This window comes from Podarcis cretensis (assembly GCF_951804945.1).
Source record: "Podarcis cretensis genome assembly, chromosome: 2".
Taxonomy (NCBI): Eukaryota; Metazoa; Chordata; class Lepidosauria; order Squamata; family Lacertidae; genus Podarcis; species Podarcis cretensis.
Window position 1 is genome coordinate 12,638,130 of NC_137171.1, and position 15,347 is coordinate 12,653,476.

General features: G+C 44.7%; 1 long non-coding RNA gene across 1 annotated transcript in view; it reads right to left on the minus strand.

The window, feature by feature from the left end:
• LOC307210819 overlaps nt 1-15,347 on the minus strand; it is a 49,936-nt gene that overhangs the window by 3,439 nt on the left and 31,150 nt on the right. The gene's annotated exons all lie outside the window — the stretch shown is intronic.

Here is a 15,347-nt window from a genome sequence, read left to right on the forward strand (position 1 = left end):
AACCGGGGAAGCTTGTTGTTGTTTAGTCGTTTAGTTGTGTCCAACTCTTCGTGACCCCATGGACCAGAGCATTCCAGGCACTCCTGTCTTCCACTGCCTCCCGCAGTTTGGTCAAACTCATCTTGGTAGCTTCAAGAACACTGTCCAACCATCTCGTCCTCTGCCGTCCCCTTTTCCTTGTGCCCTCCATCTTTCCCAACATCAGGGTCTTTTCCAGGGACTCTTCTCTTCTCATGAGGTGGCCAAAGTATTGGAGCCTCAGCTTCAGGATCTGTCCTTCCAGTGAGCATTCAGGGCTGATTTCCTTCAGAATGGATAGGTTTGATCTTCTTGCAGTCCATGGGACTCTCAAGAGTCACCTCCAGCACCAGAATTCAAAAGCATCAATTCTTTGGCGATCAGCCTTCTTTATGGTCCAGCTGTCACTTCCATACATCACTACTGGGAGAACCATAGCTTTAACTATACAGACATTTGTTGGCAAGGTGATGTCTCTGCTTTTTAAGATGCTGTCTAGGTTTGCCATTGCTTTTCTCCCAAGAAGCAGACATCTTTTAATTTCGCGGCTGCTGTCACCATCTGCAGTGATCATGGAGCCCAAGAAAGTAAAATCTCTCACTGCCTCTATTTCTTCCCCTTCTATTTGCCAGGGGGTGATGGGACCAGCGGCCATGATCTTTGTTTTTTTATGTTGAGCTTCAAACCATATTTTGCGCTCTCCTCTTTCAACCACATTAAAAGGTTCTTACTTTATACCAAGTCAGGCTATTGAGCTGCCTGGACTCTGGAGGCGCTTGGAGTTTGAGGCCCGTCAGGCAAAAGATGGTACAAAACAGGACTGGCGAGGGGAGAGGCGTGGGAAGAGCCCAGAGCGCCAGATAATGAGGCTTGGAAGACCATATTCGGCCCCCGTTGTCAGAGGTTCTCCACTCCTTTAAATAAATATATAAATACCAATTTATAAATATATAAATACCAATAGGACAACTGCTATGCTTTTTCTCCTAATGTTTCCCCTACATCTGCCTCTCTGTATTTTACTCTCTCTCTCTTTCCCCTCTTCCCTCTGGCCTGTTTCAAATCTCTGAACGCTGCTAGCATATTCCCTCTTCCCTCATATCAAATTTCCACATGCCTCGTGCCTCAAAGCTTAAGATGGAAGCTATAAAGTGCAAGGCGGTTTTTTTATAGCAACCTATCACTTGCGGAACTACCTCCAGAGAGATGAGATTCCTCCTTTCTCGGTGTAAGATTCCCGCATTGCAAGGGGTTGTACTTAATATTAATAATAATAATAATATGGTCCATTCCAACTCTACAATTCTATTATTCTTTCTCCCCAAAATCCTTTGCAATAATATAATACGAGTGTTTGGTTGTTGTTGTTGGTTTAAACATGCTGTTGTTTATGCTTTCGTTTTGTTTCGAAATATTGCTGATTGTATCACTTTACTGGATATTTTATTGTTCTGCACTTGTTTTCTGTGAGGTTGTGACCTCATCTTATGGAGAAAGCTGGGCTATAGATAGAGTAAAAAACAACAACCAAACAAAAAACATTTTCTTTAGGACAAACGTACCCAGTTTATTTGGCTTTTCCTCTTATAATCTGATTGCCAGGCCACAAGCCAGAGATCCTGCTGTTACGTTTACAAATTCAGAGACGGCAGAAAGGCACAGAGTTACATTTCTGAAAGAAAGGCATTCAGAATACAGTTCCAAAAAAGGCACGGTAAAGATTAGCACTGCTGTCTGTGGAGAAGTATTTTGTGAATTTGCTTGGGAAGACAGTTGCTACATCCCATAAATTCCACTTTGCTTACATATGCCAGTAGAATGGACCTTCCTATTTCTCACAAATATGCCATGAACTGCCCTGAGATCTATGAGTATAGGGTAGTATACAATTATTATTATTATTATTATTATTATTATTATTATTATTCTACCCCACCCATCTGACTGGGTTGCCCCAGCCACTCTGGGAGGCTTCCAACATATATAAAAACATAATAAAACATTAAACATAAAAAACCCACTTCCCCATACAGGGCTGCCTTCAGATGTCTTCTAAAGGTTGTATAGTTACAGTTACTTATCTCCACACCCACGAATATTTCTTAGATGAAAATAGGGACGTTCTAAGGAAGAGTGGGTCATTCTGGGATCATATCAGAATCTAGATGGAACCTACACACTTAAAAAACACGCGGTGGAATTTTTAAAAAAGAAAAAAAGGTTTTGAAAAATACATTGAATTTGGCATAGCTCACTGTCACTATCTAGTGCCGCATTTGTATATTGCGCTTCAGAACACATTTAAAACATTTTATTTGCAGCTGTATAGCTGGGTCCCGGGACGACTTCTGTAAATCAGGGGCTGCCCCTGGAAAATAGCGACAATTGGAAGGTCTGCTGTGAACCATGAAGCTCCCATTTTTAATTCACCCCCCCCCCATAAGGTCCTGTTGTTATGGCCTTATAAGGTAAAGGTAAAGGAACCCCTGACCGTTAAGTCCAGTCGCGGATGACTCTGGGGTTGCAGCACTCATCTGGCTTTAACAGCCGAGGGAGCTGACATTTGTCCGCAGTCAGTTTTTCCGGGTCATGTGGCCAGCATGACTAAGCTGCTTCTGGCGAAACCAGAGCAGCGCACAGAAACGCCATTTACCTTCCCGCCGGAGCGGTACCTATTTATCTACTTGCACTTGCGTGCTTTCGAACTGCTAGGTGGGCAGGAGCTGGGACCAAGCAACGGGAGCTCACCCCATCGCGGGGATTCGAACCGCCGACTTTCTGATGGGCAAGTCCTAGGCTTTGTGGTTTAGACCACAGCGCCACCCAGTGGCGTTTAGTGAATCCCAGTAGAGTACAGTGGTAAGTACTTAATTCGTTAAGTACTTAATTCGTTCTGGAGGTCTGTTCTTAACCTGAAACTGTTCTTAACCTGAAGCACCACTTTAGCTAATGGGGCCTCCTCCTGCTGCTGCTGCTGCTGCTGCTGCTGCTGCGCCGCCGCTGCACGATTTGTGTTCTCATTCTGAAGCAAAGTTCTTAACCCGAGGTACTATTTCTGGGTTAGCAGAGTCTGTAACCTGAAGCGTATGTAACCTGAAGTGTATGTAGCCGAAGGTACCACTGCATCTCTCTCTCTCAGACTCCAACCCACCATATTATTTTATTACTGTATTTTAATATTTTTTTGGAAGCCGCCCAGAGTGGCTGGGGAAGCCCAGCCAGATGATGATGATGATAATGATTATTATTATTATTAAAAAATACTAAGCTGGCCTACCTTTCAGGGTTATCGTGCAGATTGAATGAGTACTTTGAACACCCTGAAGTGTTACGTATGAATTGCAAACGTTAGATGCAGAGACTGAATGGTCTCTGCCACGTACCTGGTAGATGGGGCGCAACATCTCTGGAAATGTGACTTGCGCCCCCTTCCCCATCCTTGGCTAAGGTTTTCAAGGCCTCCTCCAAAGTCAAGCTTGTGTGCTGGGTGGCTCCATAGGGGCTGAGCCGTGCCAAGCGAAGTTTGCCGCAGGCCGGCTCTTCACAGCGCCTTGGGCTCCAGCCAGCCCTTTGATCTGTGGGAGTTTCATTTTGGGGCTTTTTTGGTTTCTGAAAGATTAAAAAAAAGAGAGAGAGAGAGAGAGAGAGAGAGAGAGGCCTTCAATTCATCAGCATCTCTTTCTGCCAGTACAAACACAGAAGAGGGAGCGGGCAGGGGCGGGTGGGAGCAACTGCAACGCTGGCTAGGCTGCAGCAGCGAAACACATGCAAATGGTTACAACTGCTGCTCCTGACAAGATTCCTGGTGATAGGATTCCCTGGGGGATGCCCTGATGCTGATGACAGGCATCAAATTCTTCTCTCCTTCTTCCTCTGCTAGGTCATAGCACCGTTATGGCATTACGCTTTGAGCCTGGGCTCCTCCAGATGTTTATTTGCACACAATAAAGGTTGTTTGTTATCTCTCTCTCTCTCTCTCTCTCTCTCTCTCTCTCTCCCCACCGCCACCCTTTTCCGTTGGTTGCCTGAAATATACTTAGAGCCGAGTGTGGATTTCATGCTCTTTATTCAGCTCTTAGTAGTGAGGAATGAAAGTTCCCCCCAAAGTATCTGCTTTATATACATTATTTACACAATGGGTCGCACGTGATTGGCTAATTCTGGGATTCTCCTGTAGGCCAATCAGGTTGCGGATTCACTTCCACCTGGAGCTGGATTGGGTGGCTCCTGCGGACCAATCATACTGCTGCATTGTTCCAGGACCAATCAGACTGCTGCATTCTGGACCCTATTGTTCTAGGACCAATCAGACTGCTGCTCTTTGGATCTTATTCAACTCAGTACATAACATTGCCGTTCCACAATTTCTGGTCCCGTCCCTTTGCTAGCTGCAAAAAACGTTGATAAGGAAAAGTGACAGAAAATTGCACTGGAGATAAGCGACCAAATCTCAAAGATGCTAGGGAGTTATGCGCTTTTTATTAATGCCCATTTCAGGACGAATGCTCTGTAAATAGGTGATGTCATATAACCTTTGTGCAATCCCCTCCCCCCCCCGAAACGTTATCCGTCTGAATGCTCAACAAACAGCTAGTCTAGAAGTGCCTTCAGCACTGCCCAGCAGTTGTTTATGACATCAGACAGGAAAACACCCGGTGTGATGATGTCACAGGCAGAATAATACTGCATGTTACAATGACAAAGGTAGCGCTCATGTTTTTTGTTAACAAATTGTGGCTGTTTGGGGTTTGTCTTGAGCTACTTGAGATTACAGTCTGAGCTAGGATTGAACACAGGACACTAGTTTCGACAGCAGACCCCTTTTGAACATGATATCTACTCTCAACCATACCTTCAGGTGACATAATAATAATAATAATAATAATAATAATAATAATAATAATAATAATAATATATTTGTACCCCGCCCATCTGGCTGGGTTTCCCCAGGCACTCTGGGCGGCTTCCAACAAAGATTAAAAATACATTAGAATGTCACACATTAAAAACTTCCCTGAATAATAATTCTTTAAATTCTGGCTAAGAGCCAAACAACACTTGACCTGATGATGTTAAGTGCGTTTCTGCTTAACTCAGCATTTAAGGTGTGTTTTTTAATGCGTATTGTTATGTACTGAAGTTCTCACCCTGGGCCTGCAGGGGGATACTGTAGATAGTTATGCAAATAAGGGATCAAAAGTGACGTTCAGTGATTGAATAGTTTTAGAAAATTGTTACAGTTATGTTGTATTGGAGCTCTATATAAGCAGGCTGGCTGAACCCTTCAGTTCAGTTCTGTTCTGGCCTGTGAATAAACAAGAGCTGTTTGAAGAATCGCTGTGACGTCTGATATGTTCATCCACAACTTAACACTTATTGTATCAGCAGGTGTGTGTTTGTGTGTGATAATTAATGAGGTCAAAGTATTAAAAAGTGTAGATTTTAAACAATGGCAGAGGTTTGAATAGAATGAGCAGGGGGTGACACTGGCAGTTAAAAAAATGTTTGAGTGCATCGAAAAGTGAGTTGAGAAAGGATCTGTCGTGTTAACTTTTTGGTGTTAGCTTATGCATTGTAACCACCTCTGCTATATTTCCTTGTTAAAACTGGTTTGTCTAAAAAAAAAACCCCAAGCTCCTCAGTGTCCTTCCATCCCTGCTTTACTTTGTCCCTGTTTAAGTGCAGTGAGAGTGGAGCAACACCAACACCAATGCAGTGAGAGTGGAGCAACACCAATACAGATATAGCAATAATATACCTGTATGTTTACTGTAATGGGGCAAAGAGCAGCTGGGATGGGTGGGGAAAGGATTCAGATCAGGAAAACCTACCCATCATAATTCTTAATGCTCTGTTACTACTTTAAAAATAAATTTTAAAAGAGACAAGAGATCCACTCACAGATTTCCAGAAGACACCCAGTTTTGTCCTTAACTACTTCAGGTGAGAGACCTCACCTTAAGGTCTGTTTTAGTGAAGCTATGAGTGGGGGTTTTCATGGCTGTAGGCCCTATTTTTTATTTCTGGGATGGCCACGTGAGAAATCACCTCTCCATCCACAGCTGCAGTGGGCAAAACGTATAGGGTTAATAAATTATATTTTGTAAAATTTATTTAACTTTTTAGAATGTTTCTATGGCACCCGTCAGTTAAAACTCTTAGGGTAGCAAGAGTGGCTGGGGAAACCCAGCCAAATGGGCAGGGTACAAAAGATAAAAGTATTATTATTAGTTTAAAAAGCCACTATAGGGTGAAGAAGTGAGGATCAATTGTCTTGCTTGTGTTTGGTGAGAAAAGTTGAAGAACAATTATTCCAAGGAGAAATGTATATACTGTAAGTTATTGACCATTTTGACCAACGCCCTCAAAGACTCTCGTTTTTGTTTAAAGAGTGGTCCGTTTTGTGTTATATTTTCCTTTTTGCTGCAGATAGGCAGAGATTAACAAGAATCTGACTGGTTTCAGACCCTGTGTCTGGCACTCACCACAACCAAGGCAGGTTCGATGTAAAATATCTGAAATTCAGCCTTAGGAGGGGTTTAATTTAGTTTAGACTAGAGTCCTACAGTTATGTTGTTCAGTGGACAAATTAAAGCTGTATGTCTTTCTAGTGTTGTACTCTGTTATTGTTACAGGGGCAAGTAAATCACTTTGGCAGAAGTTAGTTCTGAAATGTACAAAACCACACAATGCAGTAAATCACCACTGTTGTTCGATGCTTCTCTTCAGCATCATGTGATGGTATGTGGGGTTCAGTCATAGGTCAACAACCCGTAAATTGCAAGTCATAGACCTTGCCCCGTCCCCCCAGAATTATTTCTGCAGACTCACGGAAGCTTCCTACAGTCTTATGACTACCTGCAATCATGTCTACTCAGAAGTAAGTCCTATTGGAGTTGGTGAGGCTTACTCCAAGATTTATGTGGGATGCAGGTGGCGCTGTGGTCTAAACCACAGAGCCTAGGACTTGCTGATCAGAAGGTCGCGGTTTGCTCCCGTTGCTCAGTCCCTGCTCCTGCCAACCTAGCAGTTCGAAAGCACGTCAAAGTGCAAGTAGATAAACAGGTACCACTCCAGCGGGAAGGTAAACAGCGTTTCCGTGCGCTGCTCTAGTTTCGCCAGAAGCAGCTCAGTCATTCTGGCCACATGACCCGGAAAAACTGTCTGCGGACAAACGGCGGCTCCCTCGGCCAGTAAAACGAGATGAGCGCCGCAGCCCCAGAGTCGTCCACGACTGGACCTAATGGTCAGGGGTCCCTTTACCTTTGCTCCAAGGTTTAGGATTGTAGCCTCAATCTGGATCAAACTCACAATGCTTAATTTGGCCAGTCCTCGCCTGCTTGAGGCTCCTTACATTTTCCAGGGCAGTTCATTCTTTTAGAAATCTTCCCTCAAGGTTAATAAAGAACATCCACACAAATCCTTCTTCTTTTTTACTCTTGGTAATTTGTGAAGCTGGTGAGCTAAGGGGAACCAAAACTCAGGCAAAGTCTTCAAAGCTTTTCTCTAAATCTCTCATTCACCCTTCCCTTTGTTTTGTTTTTTTCCTAGGCATGAGGAAGCTTAGCTCTTCCAAAGAACAGGCCTGTGCAGAGGGGTTGGGAGTGAAGGAGGGAGAAACTCGTGGCTCCCTGCCCAATTTATGTGGATGATGATTCGTGATTGACTTTCTGGGAGGTCGTCCTTTAATCGGACCATTCGGTGTGTTTTGATGGTGTGTAGACTCTTCCACTAACCACACTCGCCTGAGTGGCTGTTGTGGGTGGCAGCTGGGGGAGAGGGGAGGTCTTCGCCCAAGGTCCAAGGCAGCTGCCTATGAAGTGGTTCCCTTTCTCGAATGCTTTGCAGTTCATTCCTTGGCTTTTTGTGGTAGCTTGGCAGAAAAAAGGGGGTTGGGAGGGAGAAAGCAGCAGTGCTATCTATCTTTGAGAAATGCGTGAGTGTTCAATCTCTGCCATTGCCTGTCGGAATAATGTCATTCTGGTGTGTCACTGGAATGACAGCGAAAAGAATATGGCTTTTCTTTTACCCCAGATTTCACACATTTTACTCCATGAAACAAAAGAAGGTTCATTATCCAAAATCCCATTGGCGATAAGGAATGATAAAGGTAAAGGTAAAGGTACCCCTGCCCGTACGGGCCAGTCTTGACAGACTCTGGGGTTGTGCGCCCATCTCACTTAAGAGGCCAGGGGCCAGCGCTGTCCGGAGACACTTCCGGGTCACGTGGCCAGCGTGACATCGCTGCTCTGGCGAGCCAGAGCCGCACACGGAAACGCCGTTTACCTTCCCACTGGTAAGCGGTTCCTATTTATCTACTTGCACCCGGAGGTGCTTTCGAACTGCTAGGTTGGCAGGCACTGGGACCGAGCAGCAGGAGCGCACCCCGCCGCAGGGATTCGAACCGCTGACCTTTCGATCGGCAAGCCCTAGGCGCTGAGGCTTTAACCCACAGCGCCACCTGCGTCCCTCGATAAGGAATGATATGTTCAGTTAATATGCAATAATATCGGAACCAGGGCCGGATTTAGGTTTGATGAGGTTCTAAGCTACTGAAGGTAATGGGGCCCTTTATATGTCCAGCTGTCCTTTGTCAACAACAGATTGTCGCTGTTTTTTGTTTTGAATATATGCTATATGGTAACTTATGGACCTAATAGGTATCTAAAGCCATTTGCACGTGTTGCCATGCAACCAGTCCATGCAGAATGTAGGTACCCTTTATATAGAAATGAGCGAACCAGTGATATTTTAGGGAGCAGGCTAGCAGGCGGGGCCCATTATTTACATCATCGGAGCCTACTCAACCCAAAACACTGTTGCTGTATGTAGGTTTTTTAATTTGGTTTTTATCTTATATTTTGGAAATGTAATCTTTTTTTTGGGGGGGGGGGGCAAGAGAGTGGGGCCCTAAGCTATAGCTTGTTTAGCTTATACGTAAACCCGGCACTGATTGGAACAGATATAAGAATAAATTCACCTAGCAAAAAGAATTCTCAGGGGGAAAGAGGAGTGAAAGTTGGTAAGAGAAAGAGGGTATCATCTTGCCACCAATGTTCCAATAGCTTTTGAAAGGGGATCACTTTTAACCATGGGTGCTAGCTAAGGATGCTTGTGAAATTAAATCTCTGTGAATTCCGATATGAATGGACCTGATCCACACCTCGCAGACCAAGGTGCAGATGGGAACTTAGTTATACACTGGTTTTATTTATACTTCTCTGAATGTGGCAAGAAAGTTATTGGCAGTTTAAACATATTAAAATGAGGCATACTTGAGGAAGTTGATCGGTCCGTATTTCAAAGTGCGCTGACCAGCTCTGCACCTCCCAAACTAATGTGTGGATTGGAATGTAGCAATCCTTTTGATTTTGCACTTTTCTGATTTTTGCGGTGCAGCCTTTGAAAACTTAGTGTTGCAAGGTGGTCTGTCTTAAAAAGAAAGAAAAGATTTCTCCTCCTTCCAGATTATAGCTTCTCCTTCTTCCGGATTACAGCTTCTCTAAATGGCTATAACTCCAATTTTGATACGTTTGCAAGCAACTTGAGGTGTGTACATCCTTCTGTTTACTCTGCATCCAGTTTGCACCCACTGCTCTCTTGGGAAGCAGTGCACAAACAACATTAGCCACATTCCATATCAATCATATGTATCCATTCCACAATTTCTCATAGAATGCTGTGTTTTGATGCTTCCCTCTACCCCCAAAACCAGGTTCAATCAAAGATTGAGAAAAAGCATCATCTGTGTTTTAAGCTGGTGCCGTGTTCACAGCCTTGGGATGTTTCTGGTATTGAAAGCTGTTGTGGAATACAGTGGTACCTTGGGTTACATACGCTTCAGGCTACATACGCTTCAGGTTACAGACTCCGCTAACCCAGAAATATTACCTCGGGTTAAGAACTTTGCTTCAGGATGAGAACAGAAATTGTGCAGCGGTGGCAGCAGGAGGCCCCATTAGCTAAAGTGGTGCTTCAGGTTAAGAACAGTTTCAGGTTAAGAACGGACCTCTGGAACGAATTAAGTACAGTGGTGCCCCGCAAGACGAACACCCCGCAAGACGGAAAACCCGCTAGACGAAAGGGTTTTCCGTTTTGGAGGCGCTTCGCAAAACAAATTTCCCTATGGGCTTGCTTCGCAAGACGAAAATGTCTTGCGAGTTCCTGCGGGGTTTTCCCCCCTCCCCCCCCCTTTTCCTAAGCCCTAAGCCGCTTAACAGCTGATCCGCTGATAAGCCGCTTATCAGCTGATCCGCTAAAAGCCGCTAAACCGCTAATAGCGCTAATCCGCTAAGCTGTCAATGGGCTTGCTTCGCAAGACGAAAAAACCGCTATACGAAGAGCCTCACGGAACGGATTAATTTCGTCTTGCGAGGCACCACTGTACTTAATCCGAGGTACCACTGTTCTGTTTTTTAAATGATACACATTTTAGAAACAGAACGATTTGGGTGTGCATGTTCAGAAACACTTTGTCAAATTAAGTTGTTGGTTGTTAATTTTTAAAGCAAACACTGTTGGTTCTCCATCCATGGGGAAAACACTCAACATGAGATACCAGAATCCATTTTGTTATAAGAAAACACTGCTCCTTTGTCTTATGGCGTATCCAAGAGCCTGATTAGAGTCCTTAAGTAGGTTCCCTATTGGTAGGAGAAAATAACAGAGGCCAACCAGAGTATATTGAGAAGCAAAGCGGCCAGTAAGCTTGATCTTTATTAAACTGTTGCAACAGGGTCCCCACTCACCACACGCAGGAGGGAGGAGGAACCGAGAACAATGGTCCGCAAACCCTTATATAGACTTTTGAAATTGCCCACCCTGTAGCTCAAGACCACCCCCCAAAACATCATACATACATCACAAAAGGAGGCCGGTCTGCAGCAGAAATACATCATAGGAGGCGGTCTACAGCAGAAAACCTGTCTGCCAGGATACCTGATAATGGTCACTGATTGCTTTACCTGGGCAGCCTGGCCATTCTTTTGTGATGGTAAATACTTTAATTCCCGAATCCAGATCACAGGTTTACCCTATTCATACACAACTATGCCCTTGAAACAGATAAGCAAAAGATGAGAGGCTCTCCCATTTCCTTCCTCCTTGAAGAGAAATATTTGAAGTCAATTTGGGAGAGTCAAAATGGCTTCAGGACTGCTCTCCTGCACTATTTCAGACGCGCAGTCCATATACTTATGTGTGTGTTTGCCTTGTACATTTATGAGTGTCTATTTTATATTTGGGACCTTAGAATTCTTATAACAATTTGGAAAGCAAAAACTGGAAGCACCAGTTGTCAAATATCTCCAGATGGTCTGAAACAGACGGAGGCAGATGGATCTAGGTTGAAAAAGGAAAGAAGGCAGGCTTGGAAGCCCTTTCTAGCCCACCGTAGGGGATGGCCTTGGGCAAGATAGACTCATAACTTTTAGAGACGTTCTTTCATTACGGTACCTTGCACACCTATCTGTATGGCAGTCTGTCTCCTGCTTCCACTCCCATAACAATAACAACAAGTTTGCCTTTGCCTGTGACGACCTAGCATTCCTCCCCACATATCTGGCTGCTCCTGCTTTCGGGTGGAAAAATGTGGAACCCAGGGACACCAGGAGACAGGTAAGATTTACTAGGAGTTGCCGTTTGGGTGGTGGTGGAGCGAGGCAAGCAGCTGCTATTTTAGGCAGCAGCCGTGCATCTCATTTGACCCCAGCATGGTGTTGCTTCTGACCAGCTTCCTCCAAGCTTCTGAAAACTTTGCCTCCCTGGGGAAGGGAGTCTGCACCACTTCCTGCCCCATTCCTCTCCACTGACTACCCCTTGACCTCCTTCCCAGTTCTTCCAACATAGACTATATAACCCTCTGGAATGGGAGCGCATCGTTTCTGTATATTGCATATACAATATACGGTATACCACCTGGCACACTCTAAATAATTAGCACTTTTCGGTACTAGCTTCCTAATGGTGTTATCTGGCTAGGGAAAAGTGTCACGCCTCTGATTCATCATCAGCTCTCAGCCAGGCACATACTGTGTGTTCTCTTTGACTCCCCGCTCTTCCCGACTGCCTTTTGCCTATGTTTGTGTCCAGACACCAGAGAACTTGAGCCAGGCTTGTGGTGCCTCTGATCTCTTCAAGGCTAAGGCTCCATCTAAATAGACACAGCTCCTATCAGGCCCTTCCTGTGCGCTCTCTCTCTCTCTCTCTCTCTCTCTCTTTCTGATGGGGCAGGAATTTTAGGTTTTCTGGGCCCCCGCCCCCCCAGCCACAGCGTTTATTTAATATCCTGAAAAAATTTAAAATAACTTCTGCGGCCGCTAGGAAAAACAAAGATAAATATAATAAAAGTGAGACGAAAATATAGCCCCAGAGAAGGGACTGGAAGCTTTCCTAACCAACGGCTGGGGTCCAGGAGGGGCATAAATGGAACAGGGATCGCACACACACACACACACACACACACACATGCACAAGTAGGTGCACAAATGTGGGCTTTCATGACGAAGCAAAGATCATGTGGACGGTGCCACAAGATTCACATATGACTGCACAAGAACGCTATTGCATTCGACTCGCATTACCTAACCTGTACAAACCTGGATGCATGTACACGCATGTTCACATGCCTGTACACACTTTAAATTAGGGTTGTGTGGTGCGATAGGAATTTTATGGTCCTAGATATATGGTAATGTTCATAACTACACGTACATAGATCAGCACAAGAAGACTGACCTGAAGCCATTTTTGATTCCTAAACTGAGCAAATGTTTCTCTGCATGGTCAAAGTGGAAAAACCTCCCCATTGTCTTTTCCTTCACAAATCCTCTCTTAAGGTTATGTCTGTGTTTGAATAGGGTGTGAGCCTGTGACCTGGCCCAGGAACTAACTAAGTATTTATCACAATTTATCACTACAAAAGAATGGCCAGGCTCCTCAGGCAATCCAATCAAGTAACCTGCCAGACAGGAAATAAACAAGCGACAGGAGAAAAACAACATGCAAATGTTCTGTTTTAGACCGCCTTTTCTGTGATGTATCTGAGGGGTGGTCTTAGGTTACACCTCTTCTGTGATGTATGTATAATGTTTCTGGGGGTGGTCTTGGTCTACAGGATGGGAATTTCAAAAGTCTTTATAAGCCCTTGCACAGCATTTTTGTGGGTCCTCCTCCTTTCCTGCATGTGAGGGGAGCACCCTGTTGCAACAGATCAATAAAGATCAAGCTTACTAGCTGCTTTGCTTCTCAATATTCTCTGGTTGGCCTCTTGCTATTTTCTCCTACCAATAGGGAACCTATGTAAGGACTCTATATGGGCTCTTGGATACCCCATAAGGGAAAAGGGCATATTTTTATTTACAACAGAGGGCACAACAAATATGGACTACCAAAGCTGCTGACATCTCTCTTTGGGTATGTAAATCCTTACCCATCAGAGCAAAGCCCAGCACACAAGAGTGGCTGTCTTAAATTGTGAGGAAACTATAGCTACATCACGGAGTCATCCTTGAGAAGGGAGATGAAAAGACGACGACTCTTCACAAGAAACAACCGTTTCCTTTTATTGCGTTACTGGAATGCATTTTTTGGACCAAATGTAATTCCAGGAAACGGTTTTGCTTTAAAACAAATCCCAATTTTCCTGGAAGTCAAAATTGAAGAAAAGATTTTGTAAGATAAAAGGGGGGAAAATATTTATTTATTACTGTTGTTGTTGTTGTTGTTGTTGTTGTTGTGTGTGTTGTATGGGATGTTTGGGAGGAAACAAGATGGTAAATAACAAATAACAAACAAAACATTGGTGTATGTAATTTTTATTTCTCAATTGTATTTTGTGGTAGTATGGTTGTAATGTTTTTTTGTACTATAAAATCATTCAATAAAAATTATTAAATAAATAAATAAATAAAACAAATCCCAGTTTTCCTAATGAAGAATATGGCATGATCCATACTTCCCAGCATGTGCAACTGCACCCATGGGATTGAATTGAACCCTCCCCACCGACCCAGAGCCAGCCCACCCATGAGGCAAGGTGAGGCGACCGCCTCAGGCGGTAGGATCCACCGGTGCAGCATATCCTGATGTACATCTTTATATCCCTCTGTGTTCCTGATGTAGATCTTCATTCCCCCTTTCTTCCTTGGTGGATTTGCCTCAGGTGCCAAAATGTCTTGGGCTGGGCACAGTGGCGTAGCGTGGGTTGTCAGCACCCGGGGCAAGGCAAGTAATTTGCGCCCCCTAACCCATGGATTTGCGCCCCCTAACCCGTGGATTTGCGCCCCCTAACACTAACCCCCAGATGTTGTGCCCGGTGCGGCCGGCCCCCCCTGCACCCCCACGCTACGCCACTGGCTGGGCGGGCCCTGGTGCCTCCTGGTGCCAGCCCTCAACCAGGCAGGCTGACAATTTGTCAGACTTATTCTAATGTTCCTGTTGGCCCTGCTGTAGTAGTAGTAGTAGTAGTAGTAGTAATAATAATAATAATTATTATTATTATTTTATTTATAACCCGGCCTTCCCAGTTCAAAAACCGGGCTCAGGGCAGCTAACAACAAATTTAAAACACTTAATTGCAAAAGCAGCATAAAATACAGTATAAAAACATGAATAACAATAAAATTCAAAGTTCAGATATCAATTTAGGGGAAATCCATCTAATAAGCATTAGATAATCACCAGGGCTAGCTGGCTGAATTGGTCCGACTTGGGCCAGCGAGGAGACCAGGGGAGAATTAGCTGTGGGGCCTCAGAGCGGGTAATCTTCATAAAAGGGGAAGGGGAGGGATACCAGTGGAGGGAGGCCTTCCGGCACCTTCCATTTGCTAAAGTGCAAGGCTTTCTGCTTGGGGGTAAAGGCAGGGGTGGTACAGGGGCTTGGCAGTTGCCTGAAGTCACCCAGTGGTGACATGGGCTTGGCCAAGGAGGGAGTGTTCCTGGAGCCCAGAGCCCATGCCAGGCTCTGACATCACAACCGGCGGCGGAATCCCGCTGCCGAATTCCATTTCCTAGGAGACCATTTGAGTTTTTTGAAAGGCTCCTTAGTCAGTTGAAAGTCAGTTGGAACAGTTGAAAGCCCTTCGGATTAACTGACTTTGTGGACATCTTCTGTCTTCTACCCCCATGGCACAATGTGGCGCTGGTTGCATAGAAGGCAAAGTTATGGGCAAGAGGGGAGGCAGCCTGAAGATTCATGCCCCAGCCACATGACCCGTTTTTAAAGATGCTCCTTTAAAAACCTCACGCTGGGTATTACATGAGCCAGCAATTTCCCCAGGGAGTTTTTCTGGTGAATTATCTGAGTTTCCCTTTTTGGTTTACCATAAGGT